This window comes from Monodon monoceros, unplaced genomic scaffold, assembly GCF_005190385.1.
Source record: "Monodon monoceros isolate NGI ecotype Baffin Bay Population unplaced genomic scaffold, NGI_Narwhal_1 Super_Scaffold_11, whole genome shotgun sequence".
In the NCBI taxonomy this organism is placed as follows: Eukaryota; Metazoa; Chordata; class Mammalia; order Artiodactyla; family Monodontidae; genus Monodon; species Monodon monoceros.
Genome location: NW_021703767.1, coordinates 857,309 through 882,245, shown reverse-complemented (window position 1 = coordinate 882,245; position 24,937 = coordinate 857,309). Strand labels below are relative to the sequence as shown.

General features: G+C 39.2%; 1 protein-coding gene across 4 annotated transcripts in view; it reads left to right on the top strand.

The window, feature by feature from the left end:
• Positions 1-24,937, top strand: part of PCBP3 (poly(rC) binding protein 3) — a 213,571-nt gene that overhangs the window by 6,426 nt on the left and 182,208 nt on the right. The gene's annotated exons all lie outside the window — the stretch shown is intronic.

The following is a 24,937-nucleotide window of genomic DNA, read 5'->3' as shown; positions in this document are numbered from 1 at the left end:
TTAAAACTGTCTTCCTCGCTAGGCCTTGTTCATAGTTTTTGCAACTACGTTGTCTATCAAGGGACCAGTTAGAATATGAAGCTAGACATCATATTTGTTTGTGTTTCTTTTGAACAAACCGTCCTGCTTACTTCCTCCAGAACCCACCTTGGGAATTCCTGCCTCTCCACCTCTCCTTATTGCAGAGGAAAAGTCTCCCTTTCTCATTCCTTCCCACGGATCTAAATCTCAACCATCCTTCAAGGCTGGCACAGGACCTGCTGAAGTTCTCTACATGAACCCTGACTTGTGGTGAATGCTCCCTTCACTTTTTACAGTACTGTCCTGCCTCAGAGGTGCAGAGGGCAGGGTTCAGTTGCGTTTATGAGTGGTTGGTTGATCAGAAGAGTCTTCACATCCAAGTGTAAGCTTCCCTCCTTTGTCTGAGCTCTGCACTGGGAAGCTAGGTAAAGTGGACAGACTGTATGAATGAAGTTGACCCCACCGTGATCCCCTCCTCCTAGTATTCATGCCCTTGTATAATACCCCCATCCCCATTGAGGTGGGACCTGTGATGTGCTTCTAACTAGTAGAATAAGGCAAAAGTGATGGGATGTCAATTCCATTATTCCATCTTGCTAGAAACTAATTTAGAGATTCTCTTTACTGGCTTGAGTAAGTGCCTCTAGGAGCTGAGGGCGACCTCCAGAGACAGCCAGTAGGAAGCAGGGGCCCTCAGTCCTATAGCAAGGAAACAGCTGCCAACAACCCGAGTGAGCTCGGAAGCAGATTCTTCCCCAGTTAAGCCTGCAGATGAGAATATAGTCCAGCCAACATCATGACTGCAGCCTTATGAGACCCTAAGCAGAGGACCCAGTTAAGCCTGTTCAGACTCCTGACCTACAGAAACTGTGAGATAATAAATGTGTTTTAAGTTGCTAAGTGTGTGATGGTTTGTTATGCAACTGTAGAAGGGTAGTGGACCAAATCTGTACTGACCTCCCAGTTACTCTCACTAGAAGTGGGTTTAGGCTGATGAAGGTTGTTTGAATCTATTTGAGATACAGGCAGAAAGTACAAAGTACAAAATAAACATCATCTATAATCTTACCACTCAAGGATTGCCAATTTTTTTCCTACTTTTATATATGTATGATATGTATTTCCTAAAGGTGGGATTCATTCCATAATATGTTTTATAAACAACTTTTTTTCTTTGTAGATAGTGAGCATTTTTTGTGGCATCATATTCTTCTAAAATATGATTTTGAATGGCTGCATAATATTCCAGTGGGAGTCCCAGTTTATTGAACCTCTTTCCTATAGCTGGACATTTATGCTTCTTTAAAATATTTACCGTAATAAATAATGCTTTAATAAGTATCCTATACAAAACTCATGGTATGTATCACCAATTATTTCTGAAAGATAAATTTCTAAAGGCAGAATTATCATGTCAGAACTTGTAGGTGTTTTTAAGCTTTTTGATATTTAACCATCCAGCTTCCGGTGTTTCTTTTAAAAGGATACAACTCAAGCATCTGTTTCTGTAACTCACCAGGTTGGGATAGGACAGAACTATTGATTTTTGAGCATTTAGATTCCTGTTTTCTTAACCCTGTTTGCAAAGTGCTTTTAAATTATTCATTAAAGTGCAGTATTCTATTTATAGACATATTTGTGTATGAGATCGCTCCCTTAATGTCTGGGCAAAAAGCCTATGAATTGCTATTATCACATCCCTATCTTTGTAAATCCTTTGTAAATCCTTTTCTACTCCTATCCACCCTTTCTTTGTTTTCAACCAGATAGAGACACTGAAACATATAAGGTCTTATAGCTCTGATGGTTACTCAGATGAAATGGCTGTTCTGAATGAGCCCTTGTTCTTCTCACCATTCTTTAAGTAGTTGACTTCAGAAAGATGAGAGATCAGAAGAATATTAATTATTAATTCAAAATATAATTTTCCTGATTCATAAAATAATGAGTGCTTATTTAGAAATTTTATAAAATAAAGATTAACATCAAAAGCAGAATAAAAATCTTTAATTCCACCACCCACAGATGACCACTATATAAACATAACTTGTTCATACTAGCCTGTTCTTATAGTGTATTGATTAGATTCTGATGACTAATATTTTAGGGGGAATTTTTGAGTCAATGTCTATGAGTAAAATTGGCCCATAATTTTCCTGTAGCTGTTCACTGTCTAATTTGAGATGAATGCCTAGTTTATTAATTTGAAGCTTTTATCTTTTACTAATAATGTGCATTTAAGGTGGTACATTTCCTTATAAATAATGCTTCAGCTGTATCATACAGAGTTTGACTTGAGGTATTTTCAGTACTATTTAATATATGCTACACACTAAATTGTTCCTCCCTCAAATTCCTATGTTGAAGCCATAACCCCCAAAGTCATGGTATTTGGAGATGGGGCCTTTGGGAGATACTTAGGTTTAGGTGAGGTCATGAGTGTGAGGTTCTTATGACGGGATTAGTGCCTTATATGAAGAGACCAGAGGGCTTGCTCTCTTACTGTCTTTCCTTGCCATGTGAGGACACAGCAAGAAGGCAGCCATCTGCAAGGCCAGGAAGTGGGCCCTCACCAGAACCTGACCATGTGAGCACCCTACTCTCAGACTTCCCAGCTTCCAGAACTAAATGAGAAATAAATGTCTATTGTTTAAGCCACCCAGTCTATGGTATTTTGTTATAGCAGGCTGAGCTAAGACAGTAATTGCCATTATGATATTTTTCTTTGATTTGTAGGTCATTTAGAAGAATATTTAAAAATTTCCAGACATATGCATGTTTTCTTATTTTATTCTTTTCTATCACAATTGCATTGCCCAAAGATCTTGCTCTTTATTTTAATCGTTTGAAATTTGCTGATGTGCCTTATAGCAGAATATGGTGTATAAGTTTTCTCACATGTTCCTGTGTGCTTGTAAAGAATTAGGTTCAATGTTCTATATATTCTATTCAGCTAACTTGATAAGCATATTACTCAGGTCTTCTGTTTTCTTACTATTTTTTTGTCTGGTTGTTATATCCATTACTAAGATAATTACACACTTTCATTATGATTATGGATTTGTCTTATTTCTTCTTCAGTTCTGTCAGTTTTTATTTATATACTTTGAGACCATGTCATCAGGGGAATGCAAATTCAAAATTGTTATGTCTTCCTGCTGAATTCAAACTTTAATTATTATGTGTGGTTCTCTTTATCTCCAGTAATGTATCTTTGCCTTTATGGTGTAATTGTCTGATGCTAATATAGCCATACCAGATTTCTTTAGGCTCATATTTGCATGATATCTTTTTTTTAATCATTTTACTTTCAGCCTGACTATATCTTTATACCTTAGATATGTCTCTTGTAAAGATTATACAGTTAGACTTTTTTCCATCCAATCTGATAATTTTTACCCTCTAATGGGAACATTCAACTCATTTACATTGAATGTAATTACTGATCTATTTGAGTTTAAATCTACAAACCTATTGTATGACACTCTTGTCCTACATTTTCTGTGTTTATTTTCTCTCTTCTCTTGTATTATTTGAAACTAGTATTATGATTTTAAAAAATCATTCTACTTTTCCACTAGTTCTAGTACATTGGAGGTTATATTCTGTTTTTCTTTCTTTTTGTGGTTACCGTGTAAATTAGATAAGGTGTTATTAACTTATCCAGATAATGCCATTATACCTTCTTCCTGGCCCATGCAGAGATCATTTTCTTAGAATACTTGAACTCCATTCACCCCTCCAGATTTATGTGTGATTGTAATTGTATATTTTAATTCTGTATGCTCTCTTTTTTTTTTTTTTTTGCAATACGCAGGCCTCTCACTGTTGTGGCCTCTACCGTTGCGGAGCACAGGCTCCGGACGCGCAGGCTCAGCGGCCATGGCTCACGGGCCCAGCCACTCCGCGGCATGTGGGATCTTCCTGGACCGGGGCACGAACCCGTGTCCCCTGCATCGGCAGGCGGACTCTCAACCACTGCGCCACCAGGGAAGCCCTGTATGCTCTTTTTAAACTTAACTAAGTAATATTAACCGTGTTAGTATTGGGACTTCCCCAGTGGTCCAGTGGTTAAGACTCTGTGTTTCCACTGCAGAGGGTGCAGTTTCGATCCCTGGTCGGGGAACTAAGACCCCACATGCCGTGCAGCATGGCCCAAAAACAAACAAACAAACAAACAAAAAACCACAAACAACAAAAACCAAACACAAAACAGTGTTAGTATTTAACATACTGGCAGTGTTCATTTAGATTTATTCACATCTTTATCCATTCTTTGCTTTTCATTGCTCTCTGACATTTCTGAACTCCATTTTGGGGTCGTTTCCCTTCTACCTGAAGAGGCTTCTTTAGAAATTCCATTTTTGCTCATCAGCTGGTAGTACATAGACACTCTTGATTTTTTTCTAAAAGTATCTTGATTTCACTTTCTTTTATTTTAAAAATTCCTTTAATTTACTTAAAATTTTTCGGGATATAGTTTACATGCCATAAAATTCACCTTTTTAAACTTTAGATTCAGTGGTTTTGGTATATTTACAAGGTTGCATTACAAGGTTGCATTACAAGGTTGTGCAACCATCATCACTACCTAATTCCAGAGCATTTTTATCACTTAAAAAGAAACCTCATACCTCTTAACAGTCACTCCCCATTCCTCCCTTCTCCCAGCCCCTGGAAGCCACTAATCTACTTTCTGTCTGTAAGGTTTTGCCTAATATGTACTTTTCATATGAGTGGAGTTGAAAATATGTTGCCTCTGGTGCCTGGCTTCTTTCACTTAGTATAATAATGTCAAGGTCCATCCATGGTCCACTGTAGATGTATCAGTACATTCTTTTTTATGGCTGAATAATATTACACTATATGGATATATCACATTTTGCTTATCATCAGTAGGTAGACATTTGAGTTTTTTCTGGTTTTTTGTCTGTTATGAATAATGTGCTCTCAGCAGTCATGTACAAGTTTTGTATGAATACATGTTTTCAGTTCTTTTGAGTATATACTTAGGAGTGAAATTGCTGGGTCAAATAATAACTCTATGTTTAACTTTTTGAATAACTGCCAAACTGTTTTCCAAAGATGCTGTACCATTTTACATTCCCACCAGCAATGCATAAGGGTTCCAGTTTCTTTGCATCTTCACCAACACTTATTTTCAGTTTTTTGATTATTGCCATCCTAGTGGGTGTGAAGTAGTATCTCCTTGTGGTATTGATTAGTATTTGCCTAAAGACTGATGCTTTTGAGCACCTTTTCGTGTGCTTATTGGCCATTTGTATATCTTCTTTGGAGAAATGTCTATTCAGATCCTTTGGCCATTTTAAAATTGGATTGTCTTTTTATTGTTGGGCTGTAAGAATTTTTTATATATGGTTTACCAATTGCTTATCAGATATATGATTTGCAGATATTTCCTCTCCAATTATGAGTTGCCTTTTCACTTTCATGATAGTGTCCTTTGATGCACAAAAGGTTTTAATTTTCATGAAGTCCAATTTATCTGTTTTTTCTTTTGTTGCTTGCGCTTTAGGTGTTATATTTAAGACAACGTTGCCTAATCCCAGGTCACAAAGATTCACGCCTGTGTTTTCTTGTAAAGTTTTAGCTCTTAAATTTAGGTCTTTGATACATTTTGAGTAAATTTTTATATATGGTATGAGGGAGGAGTTTCTGTATGTGGCTGTCCAGTTGTCCTAACACCATTTGTTGAAAAGACTGTTTCCTCAGTGAATGGTCATTTAACACCTTTTTTGAAAATCAGTTGACCATAAAATATGGGTTTATTTCTGGACTCTCAGTTTGATTCCATCCATCTATATATCTATCGTTATGCCAAAACCACATAGTCATGAGTACTGGAGCTTTGTGGTAAGTTTTGAAATTGGGAAGTGTGAGTCCTCCAATTTTGTTGTTCTTATTTAAGATCGTTTTGGCTATTTCTGGTCCCTTGCATTTCCATATGATTTTTAGGATTAGCTTGTCAATTTCTGCATAAAAGGCAGCTGAAATTTTGGTAAGGATTGCGTTGAATGTGTAGGTCGATTTGGGAATATTGCCATCTTGACGGTATTAAGTCTTCCAATCCATGAACATGGGATTTATTAGCTGCAATAGCTTTTTGTGGATTCTGAAGGTTTTCTATGTATATATAGATAATTTTACTTCTTCCTTTCTAATCTGGATGCCCTGTATTTTTTTTTTTTTTTTTTGTGGTACGTGGGCCTCTCACTGTTGTGGCCTCTCCCGTTGTGGAGCACATGCTCTGGACATGCAGGCTCAGTGGCCATGGCTCACGGGCCCAGCTGCTCCGCGGCATGTGGGATCCTCCCGGACCGGGGCACGAACCCGTGTCCCCTGCATCGGCAGGCGGACTCTCAACCACTGCGCCACCAGGGAAGCCCTGGATGCCCTGTATTTTTATTCCTTGTGTAATTGCCCTGGTTATAACTTCTAGTATAATGTTGAATTGTTCTGGCAAAGGTGGACACCCTTGTCTTCTTCCTGATCTTAGGGGGAAAGCTTTCAGCCTTTCACCATTAATTATGTTGTTAGCTGTGTATATTTGTAGATGCCCTTTATTAGGTTGAGCAAGTTTCCTTCTATTTTTATTTTGTTGAATTTTTTTTAATTGTTCTTGTCAGATGCTTTTTCTAAATCTACTGAGATGCTTTTTCTAAATCTACTGAGATGCTTTTTCTAAATCTACTGAGATGACCATGTGGTTTCTGTCCCTCATTAAGGTGGTGCATTACATTCATTGATGTTCATGTGTTGAACCAACCTTGCCTTCCTTAGATAAATCACAGCTGGTCATGGTGGATAATCCTTTTTTATATACAGTATTGCTCAACTTAGTTTGTTATGGTTTTGTTGAGGATTTTTGCGTATGTATTCTTGAAGCATATTGGTACTTAGTTTTCTCTTCTTGTGATATATTTGGTTTTGATATCAGGATTATATTGGTCTCATAATGAATTGGGAAGTGCCCTTTTCTATTTTTTGGAAGAATCTGTGAAGGATTGGTGTTCATTCTTCTTTAAATGTCTAACAGAATTCACTAGTGAAGCCATTTGGTCCTGGACTTTTTCTTGGGAAAAGTGGGAAGTTTCTCAATTTCTAAGACAATGTCTTTACCTGTTTTAGGTCTATTCAGATTTTTTATTTCTTGTTGAATCGGTTTTGATAGTTTTTGTCTTTCTAGGAATTTGGCCATTGCACCTAGGTTATATAATTTGTTGGCAAACAATTGTTCATAATATTTCTTAATGATCCTTTTTATTTCTGTAAGGTTCTTAATTTCATTTCTGATTTTAGTAACTTAAGTCTTCTCTGTCTTTTTCTTGGTGCATATGGATAAAGGTTTTTTCTTTTTTTTAACTTTTCATAGAACCAACTTCTGGTTTCACTGTTTTTTTCCTCTATTGTTTTCTGTTTCCTTATTTCATTTATTTTTGCTCTAATACTTGTTTTTTCCCTCCTTCTGCTTGCTTTAGATTTAGTTTGTTCTTTTCTAATTTCTTAAGGTGGAAGGTTAGGGTATTGATTTGAGATATTTATTCCTTTTTAATATAGCTATTTACACCTATAACTTTCTCTAATCACTACTTTCGCTGCCTACCATATGTTTTGGTATGTTGTGCTTTCATTTTCAGTCATTTCAAAGTATTTTATAATTTTCTTTGTGCTTTCTTCTTTGATTCCTTGGTTATTTAGTAGTGTGTTGTTTAATTTCCACAAACTTGTGAATTTTTGTTTGTGTTATTAACTTCTGAATTTCTTTCCCTTGCCATCAGAGAACATACTTTGTATGATTTCAATCCTTTAAAATATTGAGATTTGTTTTTCTAGTGTAACGTCTGGTCTCTCCTGAAGAATGTTCCATGTGTACTTTAAAATAATGTGTTTTGAAAGCTTGGCCAAGATGGTGGAGTAGGAAGACCCTGAGCTCACCTCCTCTCATGGGCACACCAAAATTACAACTACTTACGGTGCAGCTATTTATGAGAAAGACTGAAATCTACCAGGAAAGATCTTCTACAACTAAAGATATAGAGAAGGAACCACAATAAGATGGGTAGGAGGGATGGAGTTGCAGTATAGTCAAGACCCATACCCCTGGATGGAGGACCCATGAAAGGGAGAATAATTACAATTTCAGAGGTTTTCCCCAAGGTATGAGAGGTCCAAGTGCCACATGGGGCTCTCCATCCTGGGGGTCTTGTATCAGGAAGACAAGCCCCCAAAACGTTTGGCTTTGAAGGCCAGGGGGCTAACTTTTGGGAGAGCCAGAGGGCTGCAGGAAACAGAGACTCCACTCTTAAAGGGTGAACACAAAATCTCATATGCTCTGGGACCCAGGGCAGAAGCAGTAATTTGAAAGGAGCTTGGGTCAGACCTACCAACTGATCTTGGAGAGTCTCCCAGAGAGGCAAGAGGCAACTGGAGCCCACCCTGGGGACATAGACAATGGAGGCAACCATTTTGGGGAGCTTGTTCTACCACCTGGACACTGCTGCTGGCAAGTACCATTTTGGAATCCTCTCTCTGGCTTATTAGCCTTGAGACCCAGCCCCACCCATGCCCACCAGCCTGTGGATACCAGGGGATACCTCAGGCCAAGCAAATAGCTGGATGGGGACACAGCCTCATCCAATAGCAGGCAGACTGCCGTAAGACCCCCCTGAGCCCACAGTCTCCCTTGGATATTGCCCTGTTCACCAGAGGACCCAGGACCCAGCCCAACACACTGGCGCATAGGCACTAGACTCTGGCCCTGTAGCCAGAGAACCTGGGACCCAGCTCTACCCACCAGTTGGCAGGTACCAGCTCCAGAAACCCCTGGGCCCCAGCCCTGCCCATCAGCAGGAAGACAGTAGCACCAAGACCACCACAGCCTTGCAGCCTGCCATGGCAGGATCCAGCCCTCCCACAAGCAGGCTGGCACCAACCCTGGGACCCACTGAGCCCCTGCCCTGCCTACCAGCAGGCCAAAACCAGCTCTGAGACACTTTAGGCCCCTCAGGATCTGGCCCTACTTACCAGAAGGCCTACGCAAACTTCGGGATACCCTGTACTCTGCAGCCAGGTGTATCAGGAACTGGCCCCACCAACCGGTGGTCCAAAACCAGCTCTGGGACCCCTGGGCCATGAAGCTAGACCCTAGGACCTAACACTGTCTGCCAGTGGGCCAGCACTAGCCCCAGGACCTGGCTTCACCCACCACTGGGCAGGCACCAGCCCCAGGAATTCCTGGATTCTAACCCCACCCGTCAGCGGGTGGACACTAGATCTGAGGGGGCCTGTCCCACAAGCACACACCCCAGAACCCACCAGTGAGCCAGCATTAGCCCTGGGAACCCCCTGGTTTCTGCAGCCATCTGCCTTGTGACCTGGCCCCACCAACCAGTGGCTGCCAGCCTTTGCACTAGGCAGGGCCTAGCAACCAACCACAGTGGGGGTCACCATGTCTACCAGACCACCCACAGTAGTCAGCCCACCACAACAGAAGGATCCATGTAACACACTGGGTGCAAATCTAGATCATATAGCTCTGTTCACCAGAAGGGAGTCTTCTGCTGTGATGCATAGGACGTATCACATCTCCAAGGTTGGGAAAAGTAAAAACAGAAAATTAGGCGGAATGAGGAGACAGAGGAACATGTTCCAAACAAAGGAACAAGATAAAACCCCAGAAGGAGAACTAAGTGAAGTGGAGATAAGCAGTCTACCTGATAAAGAGTTCTAATAATGATCACAAAGATGATCAAAAAACTTAGGAGAAGAATGGATGAGCAGAGTGAGACGTTAGAAGTTTTTAACAAAGAGTTAGTAAATATAAAGAACGACAAAGCAGAGATGAAGAATACAATAACATAAATTAAAAATACACTAGAAGGAATCAACAATAGTTTAAATGATATAAAGGGATGGATGAGCAAGCTGGAAGACAGAGTATTGGAAATCACTGAAGCTGAATGGAAAAAAGAATAAAAAGAAGTGAAGAAAGTTCAAGAGACCTCTGGGACAACATCAAATATAGTAACATTCACATTATAGGAGTCCCAGAAGGAGAAGAGAGAGAGAAAAGGTCAGAGAACATACTTAGAGACAAAATAGCTGAAAACTTCCCTGACTTGGGAAAGGAAACAGACGTCCAGGTGCAGGAAACACAGAGAGTCCCAAGCAGGAGCAACCAAAAGAAGATCACACCAAGACACATTGTAATTAAATTTGGCAGAAATTAAAGGTAAGAGAATATTAAAAGAAACAAGAAGGGAAAAGCAACAAGTTAAGTACAAGGGAACTTCTGTAAGACTATCAGCTGACTATTCAGCAGAAACTTCAGGCTAGAAGGGAGTGGCATGATATATTTAAAGTGATGAAAGGGAAAAACCTACAACCAAGAATACTTTACCTGATAAGGCTTTCATTCATTTTGATGGAGAGATAAAAAGTTTACAAACAAGCAAAAGCTAAAACAGTTCATCACCACCGAACCAGCTTAACAAGAAATGTTAAAAGGACTTCTTTAAGCAAAAAAGAAAAGCCCACAACTAGAAACATGAATATTACAAAAGGAAAAATCTCATTAGTAAAGACAAAAATACAATATAGGTAGTAAATCAACCATGTACAAAGCTAGTAGGAAGGTTAAAAGACAAAAGTTGTAAGATAGTCTATATACACAATAAGTAGTTAAGGGATACACAAAACAAAAAGATGTAAGATATGATATCAAAACCAGCAATCATAGGGCAAGAGGAGTAAAAATGCAGGGTTGTTAAAATGCATTCGAACTTAAGAGATCAGCAACTTAAAATATGTTAAGCAACTTAAAATCATATATGTATAGCTGTATATAAACCTCCTGTAACCACAAACCAAAAATCTATAATAGATAGACACACACAAAAGAGAAAGTAATCCAAAAATAACACTGAAGATATTCACCAAGTCATAAGGGAAGAAAGCAAAAGAAGAAGAAAGGAAGAAAAAGGAACTACAAAAACAACCTCAAAATGACTAACAAAATGGCAATAAGTACATACCTATCAGTAATTACTTTAGATGTAAGTGGACTAAATGCTCTAATCAAAAGACTTAGGGTGGGGACTTCCTTGGTGGTCCAGTGGTTAAGAATCCATCTTGCAATACAGAGGACGCTGGTTCGATCCCTGGTCAGGGAACTGAGATCCCACATGCCGTGGGGCAACTAAGCCTGTGTGCTGCAACTACTGAGCCCACGCACCACAACTACAGAGCCCGCATGCCACAACTACAGAGCCCACATGCTCTGAAGCCCATGCACCACAACTACAGAGCCCACACACTCTGGAGCCCATGTACCACAGCTAGAGAGAAGCCCGCCCGCTACAACAAAGAGCCTGCATGCCTCAATGAAGAGCCTGCGCACTGTAGTGAAAGATCCCATGAGCTGCAACTAACCTGATCCAGCCAAGAAAGGAAGGAAGGAAGGAAATTTAAATAAAAAGACTTAGTGCGCCTGAATGGATACAAAAACAAGACCCATCTATATGCTGCCTATAAGAGACTCATTTCAGATCTAAAGACACACACAGACTGAAAATAAGGGGATGGTAAAAGCTATTCCATGGAAATGGAAATGAAAAGAAAGCTGGTATAGCAATACTTATATAGGACAAAATGGACTTTAAAACTAAGATTGTAATGAGAGACAAAGAAGGAAATTACATAATAATCAAGGGATCAATCCAAGAAGAAGGTATAACAATTGTAAATATATATGCACCCAACATAGGAGCACCTAAATACATAAAGCAAATATTAACAGACATAAAGGGAGAAAGTAACAGTTACACAATAATAGTAGGAGACTTTAACACCCCACTTACATCGATGGACAGATCATCCAGACAGAAAATCAATAAAGAAACCCAGGCCTTAAATGGCATTAGACCAAATGGAATTAATAGATATATGTAGAACATTCCACCTAGCAGAATACATATTCATTTCAAGTGCACATGGAACATTCTCCAGGATAGATTACATGCTAGGCCATAAAACAAGTTTTGTTAAGTTTAAGAAAATTGAAACCATATCAAGCATCTTTTCCCATCACAATGCTATGAGAGTAGAAATCAACTATAAGAAAAAAAAACTGCAAAAAACACAAACACTTGGAGACTAAGCAGTATGCTACTAAACCACCATTGGATCACTGAGGAAGTCAAAGAAGAAATCAGGAAATACATGGAGACAAATGAAAGTGAAAACACAATGATCCAAGATCAATGGGATGCATCAAAAGCGTTCTAAGAGGGAAGTATATAGCAGTACAAGCCTACCTCAGGAAACATGAAAATTCTCAAATAAACAACCTAAATTTACACCTAAAGGAACTAGAAAAAGAACAAAATCCAAAGTTAGTACAAGGAAAGAAATTATTAAAAATCAGAGCAGAAATGAATTAAATAGAGGCCAAAAAATAGAAAAGATCAATGAAATTAAGAGCTGGTTCTTTGAGAAGATAAAGAAAATTGGTAAACCTTTAGCCAGACACATCAAGGAAAAAAGAGAGGATCCAAATCAATAAAATCAGAAGTGAAAAAGAAGTTACAGCTGACACCATGGAAATATGAAGGATCATAAGGGATTACGAAAAGCTATATGCCAATAAAATGCACAATGTAGAAGAGATGGAAAAAATCCCTAGAAATGTATAATCTCCCAACACTGAACCAGGAAGAAACAGAAAATATGTACAGACCAATTACCATTAATGAAATTGAATCAGTAATAAAAAAATTCCCAATAAAGAAAATTCCAGGACCAGATGGCTTCACAAGTGAACTCTACCAAACATTTAGAGAAGAGTTAACACCTATCATTCTCAAACTCTTCCAAAAAATCCAGAGGAAGGAATGCTTCAGAACTCATTCAATGAGGCCAGCATTACCCTGATACCAAAACCAGACAACGATATCATAAAAAAAAAGAAAATCACTGATGAACATAGATGCAAAAATCCTCATTATAATATTAGCAAGTAAATCCAACAGTACATTAAAAGGATGATAAACCATGATCAAGTGGAATTTATCCCAGGGAGGCAAGGATGGTTTAACATCTGCAAATCAATCAATGTGATACACCACACTAACAAATTGAAGAATAAAAATCATATGACCATCTCAATAAATGCAGAAAAAGCTTTTGAAAAAATTCAACATCCATTTAATATAAAAACTGTCCACAGTTTTTAATAATAACAAAGGTCATATATGAACAAGCCCACAGCTAACATTATACTCAATGATGAGAAACTGAAAGTGTTTTCTCTAAGATCAGGAACAAGACGAGGATGCCCACTCTTGCCAGTTTTATTCAACATAGTATTGGAAGTTCTAGGCATAGCAATCAGACAAGAAAAAGAAGTAAAAGGAATCCAAATTGGAAAGGAAGTAGTAAAACTGTCATTTTTGCATATGTCATGATAGTATACATAGAAAATCCTAAAGTTGTCACCAAAAAACTACTAGAGGTCATCAATGAATTTGGTGAAGTTCCAGTATATAAAATTAATATACAAAAAATATGTTGTATTTCTATGCACTAACAATGAACTATCAGAAAGAGAAATTAAGGAAATAACTCCATTTGCAGTCTCATCAAGAAGAATAAAACACCTAGGAATAAATCTAGCTAAGAAGGTAAAAACCTGTACTCAGAAAACTATAACACACTGACAAAAGAAATTGAAGATGACAGACAGATGGAGAGATATACTGTGTTCATGGATTGGAAGAATTAATATTAAAATGACCATACTACCCAAGGCAATCTATAGATTCAGTGCAATCCCTATCAAAATACCCATAGCATTTTTCACAGAGCTAGAACAACTAATTTTAAAATTTGTATGGAAACACAAAAGATCTGGAATTATCAAAACAAGCTTGAGAAAAAAAGAACAGAGCTGGAGGTATCATGCTTCCTGACTTCAGACTATACTACAGAGCTACAGCAATCAAAACAGTATGGAGCTGGCACAGAAACAGACACACAGATCAGTGGAAAAGATCAGATAGAAAGCCCATAGATCAGATTAGAAAGCCCAGAAATAAGTACATGCACTTATGGTCAATTAATACATGACAAAGGAGGCAGGAATATACAATGGAGAAAGGACAGTCTCTTCAATAAGTGATGTTGGGAAAACTGGACAGCTGCATGTGAAAAAAATGAAATTAGAACATTTTCTTATACCATATACAAAAATAAATTCAAAGTGGATAAAAGACCTAAATTTAAGACCCAAACCCCTAAATTTAAGACCCCAAACCATAAAGCTCCTAGGAGAAAACATAAGCAGAACACCCTTTGACATATAATGCAGTAATATTTATTTTTTTGATCTGTCTCCTAAAGGAGAGGAAACAAAAGCAAAATAAACAAAAGGGGATTAAGAGGTACAAACTACTATGTATAAAATAAGTAAGTAAGCTACAAGGATATATTGTATAACACAGGGAATAGAGCCAATATTTTATAATAACTTTAATGGAATATAATCTATAAAAATTACAAATCCCTATGTTGTACATCTGAAACTGATATATATATATAATATATGTTATTATATATATATATATATATATATATATATATTTTTTTTTTTTTTTTTTGTGGTATGTGGGCCTCTCCTGTTGCGGAGCACAGGCTCCGGACACACAGGCTCAGTAGCCGTGGCTCATGGGCCTAGCCGCTCCGCGGCATGTAGGATCTTCCCAGACCGGGGTACGAACCCATGTCCCCTGCATCGGCAGGCGGACTCTCAACCACTGCGCCACCAGGGAAGCCCCTGAAACTGATATATTTTAAATCAACTGTATCTCAATTAAAAATAATAATATATAAAATTAAAATAAAAAATAGAAATTCTCATCCCCCAAATGGTAGTATCAGGATGTGAGCCTTTGTGAGGTGCTTAGGTCATGGTGTTGGAACCTTCACAAATTGGATTAGTGCCTTATAAAAGAGGCTCCAGAGAGATCCCTAACCTCTTCAACCATGTGAGGACAGCAAGAAGGCACTTGCTATGAACCCAGGAAGGGCCCTCACCAGAAGGCAACTGTGCTGGCACCTTGATCTTGGACTTTTCAGCCTCCAGAACTGTAAGCAATAAATTTCTGTTTTTATAACTAAAATAATAAAATAAAATAATGTGTTTTGTGTTTTTTTAATGGATTGTTCTGTAGTTATCTGTTAGGTGTAATTGTTTTATAATGTTGTTAAAATCTTCTATTTACTTGCTGATCTTGTCTTGTTCCATCCTGTATTGAAAATTGGATATTGATGTTTCCAACTATTATTGTTGAATTGTCTAATTGCTTATTCATTTCTTTTAATTTTGTTTCATTCATTCTTGGGATCATTTGTTAGGTATATGTATATAATTGTTATATCTTCTAGTTGCATTGACTCTTTTATCATTATAAAATATTCTTTCTTTGTCTCTAGTAACAATTTTTGTGTTGAAGACCATTTGGTCTGATGTTAGTAAAGCCACTCCAGCTCTTGTCTGATTACTGTTTACAGGTAAATATTTTTTCATTTTTTCACTTTCAGTCTATTTGTGCCTTTGAATTTAAGAATGCCTCTTGTACACTGCATATAAAACATTAAAAAATTCCATTAACACAATCTCTGCCTTTAAATTGTGATGTGTGATGAATTTACATTTGGTGCAGTTTTGATAAGGTGGTATTTTCTTGCCATTTTGCTCATTTTTTTCTTTATGTCTTATCTTTTTTTGTTTTCTATCCTCTGTTACTGTCTTCTTTTGTGGTAAATAGATATTTTCTAGTGTGCTCTTTTGATTCCTCTGTCACTTCTTTTACTATTTTTTTTTTTTTTTTTTTTGTGGTACGTGGGCCTCTCACTGTTGTGGCCTCTCCGGTTGCAGAGCACAGGCTCCGGACACGCAGGCTCAGCGGCCATGGCTCACGGGCCCAGCCGCTCCATGGCATGTGGGATCTTCCCGGACCAGGGCACGAACCCGTGTCCCCTGCATCTTCAGGCGGACTCTCAACCACTGCGCCACCAGGGAAGCCCTCTTTTACTATTTTGTTTAAAAGTGAATGGTGTTTTTTAAAATTAGCTTATTTTATTTATTTATTTTTTGGCTGCATTGGGTCTTTGTTGCTGCGTGCGGGCTTTTCTGTAGTTGCAGCGAGTGGGGGCTACTCTTCGTTGCAGTGCGTGGGCTTCTCATTGTGGTGGCTTCTCTTGTTGTGGAGCATGGGCTCTAAGTGCATGGGCTCAGTAGCTGTGGCTCGTGGACTCTAGAGCGCAGGCTCAGTAGCTGTGGCACATGGGCTTAGTTGCTCTGCGGCACATGGGATCTTCCCAGACTAGGGCTCGAACCTGTGTCCCCTGCATTGGTAGGCAGATTCTTAACCACTGTGCCACCAGGGAAGCCCTCTTTTACTATTTTTTGTTAGTCATATTCTTAGGGGTTGCCTGGAGCTTCTTACTATTAACAATTTATAACAATTTAGTTTGGATTAATACCAATTTAATTTCAATAGCATATAAAAACTTTGCTTCAGTATATCTCCATTTCCTCCCTGCCCCTCCATACTGTTATTTTTCTACAAAGTACATCTTTATACATTCTGTGCAGATCAGCACAACTTTATAATTATTGCCTTTTGCAGTTATCTTTTATTTCAGGTAGGAGAAAAAAGTTACAAACAAAAGTTACACTTACATTATCCTTTTTACTTCTGTAGTTACCTTTACCAGTGTTCTTTATTTATTCACCTGGATTTGAAGCACTATCTAGTGAGTGTAATTTTATTTTGACTTGAAGGACTCCTTTTAATATTTTTTGTAGGGCAAGTCGTCTAGTGATGTAGTCTCTCAATTTTGTTATTTGAGAATATCTTAATTTTTTCTTTGCTTTTGAAGGATAATTTTCCTGGTTATAGAATTCTTGTTTGACAGTCTTTTTCTTTTATAATTTTGAATTTGTCGTCTCACAACCTCTAGCCTGAATGGTTTCTGATGAGAAATGGGCTGTTACTTTAATTGAGGATACCTTTTGCATGGTGAGTTGCCTCTCTTCCTGCTTTGAAGATTCTCTTTGTCTTTGTATTTTGATAGTTTGATTATGACATATATATGTATAGGTATTTTGGAGTTTATCCTTAGAGTTTATGGAACTTCTTGGATTTGTAATTTTTAAAATCAAGTATGGCAAGTTTTTAGCCATTATCTCTTCAAATATTCATTGTACCTCTTTCTCTCTCTTCTCTCCTTCTGAGGATTTCATTATGCACATGTTGCTTTGCTTGATGTTGTCCCTGAGACTGTTCTTCTGTGTGTGTGTGTGTGTGTGTGTGTGTGTGTGTGTGTGTGTGTGTGTGGAAGACTTTATTCAAGGGGACTACAGCAATGGGGTTTTGTAGTAGGGGAGAGAGATTGGACTCAACTCCTCTGTTCATTTTTCTTCCTACATTTTACTTTCTGTTCCTTAGATTGGAAAATTTCAGTTAACCTATCTTCAAGTTTGCCAGTTTTTTCTTGCCTGCTCAAATATGCTATTGAATCCCTCTAATGAGTATGTCATTTCAGTTATTGTACTTTTTAGCAACAGAATTTTAAATTTTATTTATTTATTTTTTTGCGGTATGCGGGCCTCTCGCTGTTGTGGCCTCTCCCGTTGTGGAGCACAGGCTCCAGACGCGCAGGCTCAGCGGCCATGGCTCACAGGTCCAGCTGCTCTGCGGCATGTGGGATCTTCCCGGACCGGGGCACGAACCCGTGTCCCCTGCATTGGCAGGCGGACTCTCAACCACTGTGCCACCAGGGAAGCCCTAGCAACAGAATTTTTATTTTGTTCCTTTTTATAATTTCTGTCTCTTTATTAATAGCCTCTATTTGGTCAGACATCATTGTCATACTTTCCTTTAATCCTTTAGACCTGGTTTCCTTTAGTTCTTTAATGTATTTAAAATAGGTTGTATACAGTCTTTGTCTTGTAAGTCCCACATTAGAGCTTCCTCAGGGGTAGTTTCTGTTGATTGCTTTTTTCCCTGTGTATAGGCCATATTCTCTTGTTTTATGTTTTTGTTTTTTTGTATGTCTTATAATGATGTGTTGAAGACTGAACATTTAGATAATATATATGGCAACTCTGAAAATTCGAGTCTGGGATATTTGGTGGTGCTGCTTTTTATAGTAGTTTTTGTTTGTGACTTTCCTGAACTAACTCTGTAAAGTCTCTATTCTTTGTCATATATTTCCACTGAAGTCTCAGTTTGGCTAGCTTGGTGGTCAGCTAATGATTGGATAGAGATTTCCTTAAATGCCAGGAATCAGTAAGTCTCCTAGTCTTTCCTGAGGGGCTCTGTGTGTATGTGTATATTGGGGGCATGCTTCAGCATTTCATCAGACAGTTTACAACTCTATCTTAGTCTTCCCCTCCTGCTTGTGCAGAGCCTCAAAGTCAGCCCAGTGTGAGCACTTAAAGCCTCTCAGGTCTTTCCTGGGCATTCTCACAACCTTGGGTAGGTGCACAGCTCTCCATATATGATGTGGTCTTCTACATTTCCAGGGATATATTGGAGTTTTCAAATCCCCTGTAGACAGCCTATTCCCCAGCTTTTGCTTTTAAGCTTTTGGTTAATTGTTTGCCCCAGCAGTTGTACACTGTCTCAGGCAGTTACAAAATTAAACAGTTGCCTCTAATTGTTTTGACATATACCTCTGAGGAAAATGATTTTCTCACTGCGCAAGCTCTGACTCAGGTCAAAGAGAGCCTGGCAAGTGGAACCCATTAGCTATGTCAGATAATGACAGTTCTCTGGGAGCAAGTCTTTGAAGGAGTTCCAACCCTGTTCTGTCCTCTTCTGTGGCTGCCAGGCTGCTGCTTTTCACTATGACTGTAGGCTGTTGGTTTTCAAGACTACTATGGAGTTGAGGTGGGGGTTAGGAGAAATGGTGGGAGTAGTGCAAGCTAAAGACCAAAATTTGCTCTTCTTGAGATTCAACCATTTTTCTTTAACACATGCTCCCCAATTCTGGCAAGCCTCTGCTTAAACCCCCAGATTTCTGAAAAAGTTGAATCTGACAGTTTTTGCTGTATTTTCATTGCTTTTATCGAAGAGGGATTTGTTTTGGAGGTCCTTACTTTGCTATTTTCACGGATATCACTCTCTCACCTTTACTCTTTCTTTTTCTTTTCTTTTTTTTTCTTTGCTGCACTGTGTGGCATGCGGGATCTTAGTTCTCCAACCAGGGATTGAACCCATGCTCCCTGCAGTGGAAGCACAGATTCTTAACCACTGGACCACCAGGGAAGTCCCTCACCTTTATACTTAAAAGAATTTATTCCTGTATATTGAATTTTATGTTGGCATTATTTTCTTTCAGCACATTAAAGATATCTTTCCACTGTGTCTGGATTTTATTTTTTCTGTTCAGAAGTCAGTAGCCAACATAACTGCTATGCCTCTGGATGTACTCTGTACATTTCCTATTGCTTTTGAAGGATTTTCTCATTGGCCTTAGGTGTATATAGTTTGATGAAGTTCCATGCATCCCCTCCCTGCCCAAGGCATGTTGGCTTCTTGTATCTGTTATGGAATGATGTCTTTCACAAATCTGGAAAATTCACTGCTATTATCTTCAGGTTTTGCTTCTGTCTCATCTTCTCTCTTCTGTCTTGCTAGGACTGTAAGTAGATGTGTGTTTTTTGCCATATATTCTCATGCCCTGTATTTTGTATTACCCAGGGTTTGGTCTCTCCATACTTTAAGTTGAATATTTTCTTCTGAGCTAGTTTCCAGTTAACAGTTCTCCCTTCAGTAGCACATAATCTGCTTTAAATCTCATTCACGATTTTTAAAATTTTCAATTGTAGATTTAAAAAAAAATATTCAAAACTGAGTTACTTTTTATAGCTCCTAATCTCTCCTTTGTGTTTTTGACCATAGCAAGTGTAGTGTCTTTTGTTTGTTTTTCCAAATTTTTTAATTGTAGTAAAATACATGTAACATAAAAATTAACATCTTAATCATAGCTCTTTCATCTTATAAAACTGAAAGTCTATACCTAATAAACAATAATTCCTCATCCCCCCTTTCTCCCAGCCCTTGCAACCACCTTTGATTGGTTCTACTTTCTGTCTCTATGATTTCTGAGATACTTTAAGGCAGCAGTCCCCAACCTTTTTGGCACCAGGGACCAGTTTTGTGGAAGACAGTTTTTCCATGGACAGGGGTGAGGGGGGGATGGTTTTGGGATGATTCAAGTGCACTACATTTATTGTGCACTTTATCTCTATTATTATTACATTGTAATATATAATGAAATAATTATACAACTCACCATAATGCAGAATCAGTGGGAGCCCTGAGCTTGTTTTCACTTGCCACTTACTGATAGGGTTTTGATATGAGTGTGCAAGCAATTGATTTATTATGGTCTCTGTGCAGTCAGACCTCTCTGCTAATGATAATCTGTATTTGCACCCACTCCCCAGCTCTAGCATCACCACCTCAGCTCTACCTCAGATTATCAGGCATTAGATTCTCATAAGGAGCGCGCAACCTAGGTCCCTCACATGCGCAGTTCACAGCAGGGTTTGAGCTCTTATGAGAATCTAATGCTGCAGCTTATCTGACAGGAGGCAGAGCTCAGGTGATAATGCGAGTGATAGGGAGTGGCTGTAACTACAGAAGAAGCTTCACTCGCTCGCCCACTGCTCACCTTTTGCTGTGCGGCCCGGTTCCTAACAGGCCACAGACTGGTCTGTGGCCCGGGGGTTGGGGACCCCTGCTTTAAGGTACCTCATATAAGTGGAGTCATATATCAATAGTATTTATCTTTTTGTGACTGACTTGTTTCACTTAGCATAATGTCCTCAAGTTTCATCCATGTAGCATGTACCAGAAATTCCTTCCTTTTTTAAGGCTGAATAATATTCCATTGTATGTATATACCATATTTGCGTATCCATTTAATCTGTCAATGGACACTTGGGTTCATTCCACATTTTAGCCATTGTGAATAATACTGCTATGAATATAGGTGTACAGATGTCTCTTCAAGATCCGGTTTTCAATTATTTTGGGTTTATATCCAGAAGTGGAATTGCTGGATCATATGGTAATTTTACATTTAAGTTTTTGAGGAACTGATACTCTTTTCCACAGAATGTAGTGTTTTTTTTGTTGTAATAAAACATATGTAAAATTTACATTTTAAATGTATATTTCTGTGGTATTAAGTACATTCACATTGTTGTGCAACCATCACCGCCATCCATCTCTAGAACTTTTTTCATCTTGCAAAATTGAAACTCTGTCCCCACTAAACAATAATCCCGGGTGAGAGGGAGGCTCAAGAGGGAGGGGATATGGAGATATATGTATACCTATGGCTGATTCACTTTGTCGTACAGCAGCAACTAACACAATATTGTAAAGCAATTATACTCCAATAAAGATGTAAAAAAAGAAAAAAAACAATAATCCTCTCTCCCAGTCCCCTGGAAACTACCATTCTACTTTCTGATTCTATGAATTTGACTTCTCTAGGTACCTCATAGAAGTGGAACCACACAATTTTGTCCTTTTGTGAATGGCTTATTTCACTTAGCATAATGTCTTCAAGGTTCATACATTTTGTAGCATGTGTCAGAATTTCCTTCCTTTTTAAGGCTGAATAATATTCCATTTTATGGATAAACCACATTTTGTTTATCCATTCATCTGTTGATGGATGCATGGATTGCTTCTACCTTTTGACTATAGTGAATAATGCTGTTAAACATAGTTGTAAAGTATCTGTTTGAGTCCCTGTCTTCACTTCTTTGGGGCATGTTTCCAGAAATGGAGTTGCTGGATCATGTGATAATTCTACGTTTAATTTTTTGAAGAGCCACCATACCATTCTCTACTGCAGCTGCACCAGTTTACATTCTCACCAACAACGTACAGGATTCCAATATCTACACATCCTCGCCATCACTTGTTATTTTCTGTTTCTTTGATGTATCCTAATGAGTGTGAAGTGATATTTCACTGTGGCTTTGATTAGCACTTCCCTTATGATTAGTAATGTTGCACATCTCTTTATGTGCTTATTGGCCATTGATGGATCTTCTTTAGAGAAATGTCTATTCAAGACTTTTGCCCATTTTTAACAGGGTTGTTTGTTTTTGCATTATTGCAAGTGCAGTTTTTGATAGTCCATATTGGGTACTTCTGACTTCTCATGTCTTTGTGCATCTGTTTTTATTTTCTGTTGTTTCTTGCTCATGGTGTCTAATTTCTTTGCATGTGCTAGACATTGTATCTGCAGAATTATTCTGAGGAATAATATGAGACCTAGGATGATTGTATCATTTTTGGACAGGTTTTATTTTGTTATCGCTAAGGTTCTTTATTCTTAAAGAAGCCATCTTAATCCCAGTGCAAGCCTGAAGCCAACCAGATGAACAAAACAAGGCAGCGGTGCATGGGAGGGCTGGTTTGCTTTTCAGGACTTCTCCACATTTAGGGTTTATCCCTTTGTTCTTCCAACACAAGTTGAAGGCTGGTTTCTCAGAGTCTGACTCATGCTCTTACTCTGTGCCTGTAGCCCCCAATTTCTGGATTATTTCGGGTAACTTCAGCATCTATAGTAAAACTCCCAGATGTTAGGACCTTACACAGAAAATTCACTTCTCCTTCATGTAATAGTCCCCTGTGGATGTTCCTCAACGATGCTCAGCTTTCCTCTGCGCGGTGATTCGGGCCTGGCTTTTGACCACTGTGGTCCTGCTATCTGCTAGGCTGGTAGCATCATCTAGGGCCTGAACTTCCTTTTCGTCCAGCTGGCAGATGGGGAGTACAGTGCGGAGGATGCACACATGCTTTCCACCCATGTTGGCCTGGACATGACATGTACAGTAACTGTAGATGTTCCACTGGGGAGAGCTAGTCACGTGGCCTGCCTAGATGCACGTGTGAGGTGGGCGAAGAGTAGTCCATGGTTAACAGCTGCATGTCTGTTTGGTGGACAGTTACCTCTGCCTCAGTCCCTCCCCTTGGCCCTGAAATATCTGTGCACATTCTTCTTTTGCAGCTGTACTCATCTTCCCCAGGGAGACAAATGCAGATATGGCTCTTGAGGTTTGGTGACTGAACTAACACACAGGTTATCTACCTGCTGCTCATACTGTTCAGTAATGGAGCCAAACCACTGACAACTGCAATGGAAAAAACCTTCCATTTGAAAGGGGAGAAATGGAAGATAAGCATCAGTCCTTGGTTCAAGCAAGAGTGACACCCTGAGGACAGGTATTATGAAGGTGTCTGTCAATGACTATTAAACAGAGGCCACCAGGAACTCACCTGGCACCTGTGATGGAACAGGCTGGGACCATACACCATGGGGAACTGTGAGAGGGTGTTAGAAAGAATCTGTTACAGGATTTGGGCTTTGGTTGGATGATTCTGGGGAGGATTGAAGAAAGTAGGGTGCTGTCAGTAAGCAGGGGCCATTTTATGGATGAGTATCTTAACAAATTTTATCTAAGGCAGGGTGGATTAGGGCGAGGCTAATGCTGCAATTGGTAAGGAAGCAGCCCTTCCACATGTTAGCCAGGAGAGGCCACACGTGGTGTTTTAGGGCTTGGACAAAGTTCATGTTTTGTTTGTGCTCTGATGTGATGGTGGTGATGGCCATCCTGGTTCTACTGTGGTCTCGTCTGATTCTCTTGCCTCTGCCCTGGGAGTGTCTGCCCAGACTCCTTGCCCTGACCATGCGAGGCTTTTCCTTGGCCTTTGTCCTCTGTGGGCACAGCTGCCTGGGACCTTGGAGAGGATCTCTCCCTTGACGGGCAGGGTCTGCCCAGATTCCAGAGTTTGCTTCTGCTTGCGGAGTTTGGAGGCCGGGGATTGTTTTGACAGTCACTGACTTATTTTAGGCTTATGTTTCTTTGGCAGTAGAATTACCCCCAAATTCTAGTAGCTTCTGATCTGTTTGCTTTCAGCAGTTCCATGTGCCCGTCCCTACGCCCCGAGTTCTTTCCTAGTCATGACCCTCTGGCCTGGTCATTATCTTTGCTTTCTCATGCCTGTGTCTCTTTCTGCTCAGGGTGTCTTGAAGGCATGGCTGTGGGTGGGAGAGAAACCCTATTATCTGATCTGTGTGTACAGCTGAGCCCTCTGTTTAGCCAAGGAGTCTTCATGGGCCTATGCTTCTCAGAACAGTTTCAGCCTTACATCTTACTCTTGGGGTGCAGAGGAGGAGGCTTTTTCCACGAGGTGAGCCCCATGTTTCTGGACTGTCTCTAGGTGCTTTCTGGTCTCTCAAGTAGGCCAGTTTTTGCCTAAGCTCTTCTCTTGCTGTGATGCCTGTTTTGGCAGAGCAGGTAACAGTCACGCAGGCTGCTGGCACTCCTTTTTCTCCTGTCCCCGAGCTGGAGGCTGGGTGTGAGTGTGATCTACCTTCAGATGATCACTGCTTTGCAATGCATAAAACAGGGCTTCCTCATTGTCAGCTGCCTGACAACGGTTTCTATTATGGCATCACCCCAGTCCAAAGAAGCCATTTGTGTCTTAATTCATCTCTGTTGAAATATGTATTTAATGATAGAGAATTTAAAAGAGGAAAATTTCTGAACCAAACTCTTTGGGGACTGTTTGAACCATTTTCTATTTCTCTGTTTCACTACCACTTGGATGTGAAGCCATACATTCGTGGCTGTTTTCTAGGCAGACGTTACAAGGCCACAGTATTGGAAGTTCATCTTTCTTGTTTTTAACTTTTAAAAGTTAAAAAGTTTTAAAGGCTGTTTTTAATCAGCCTTTTCTGATTTCTTATAAGAAGAAAAAATCAGATGCTTCAATTTTGGGAGACTAAATTGGGA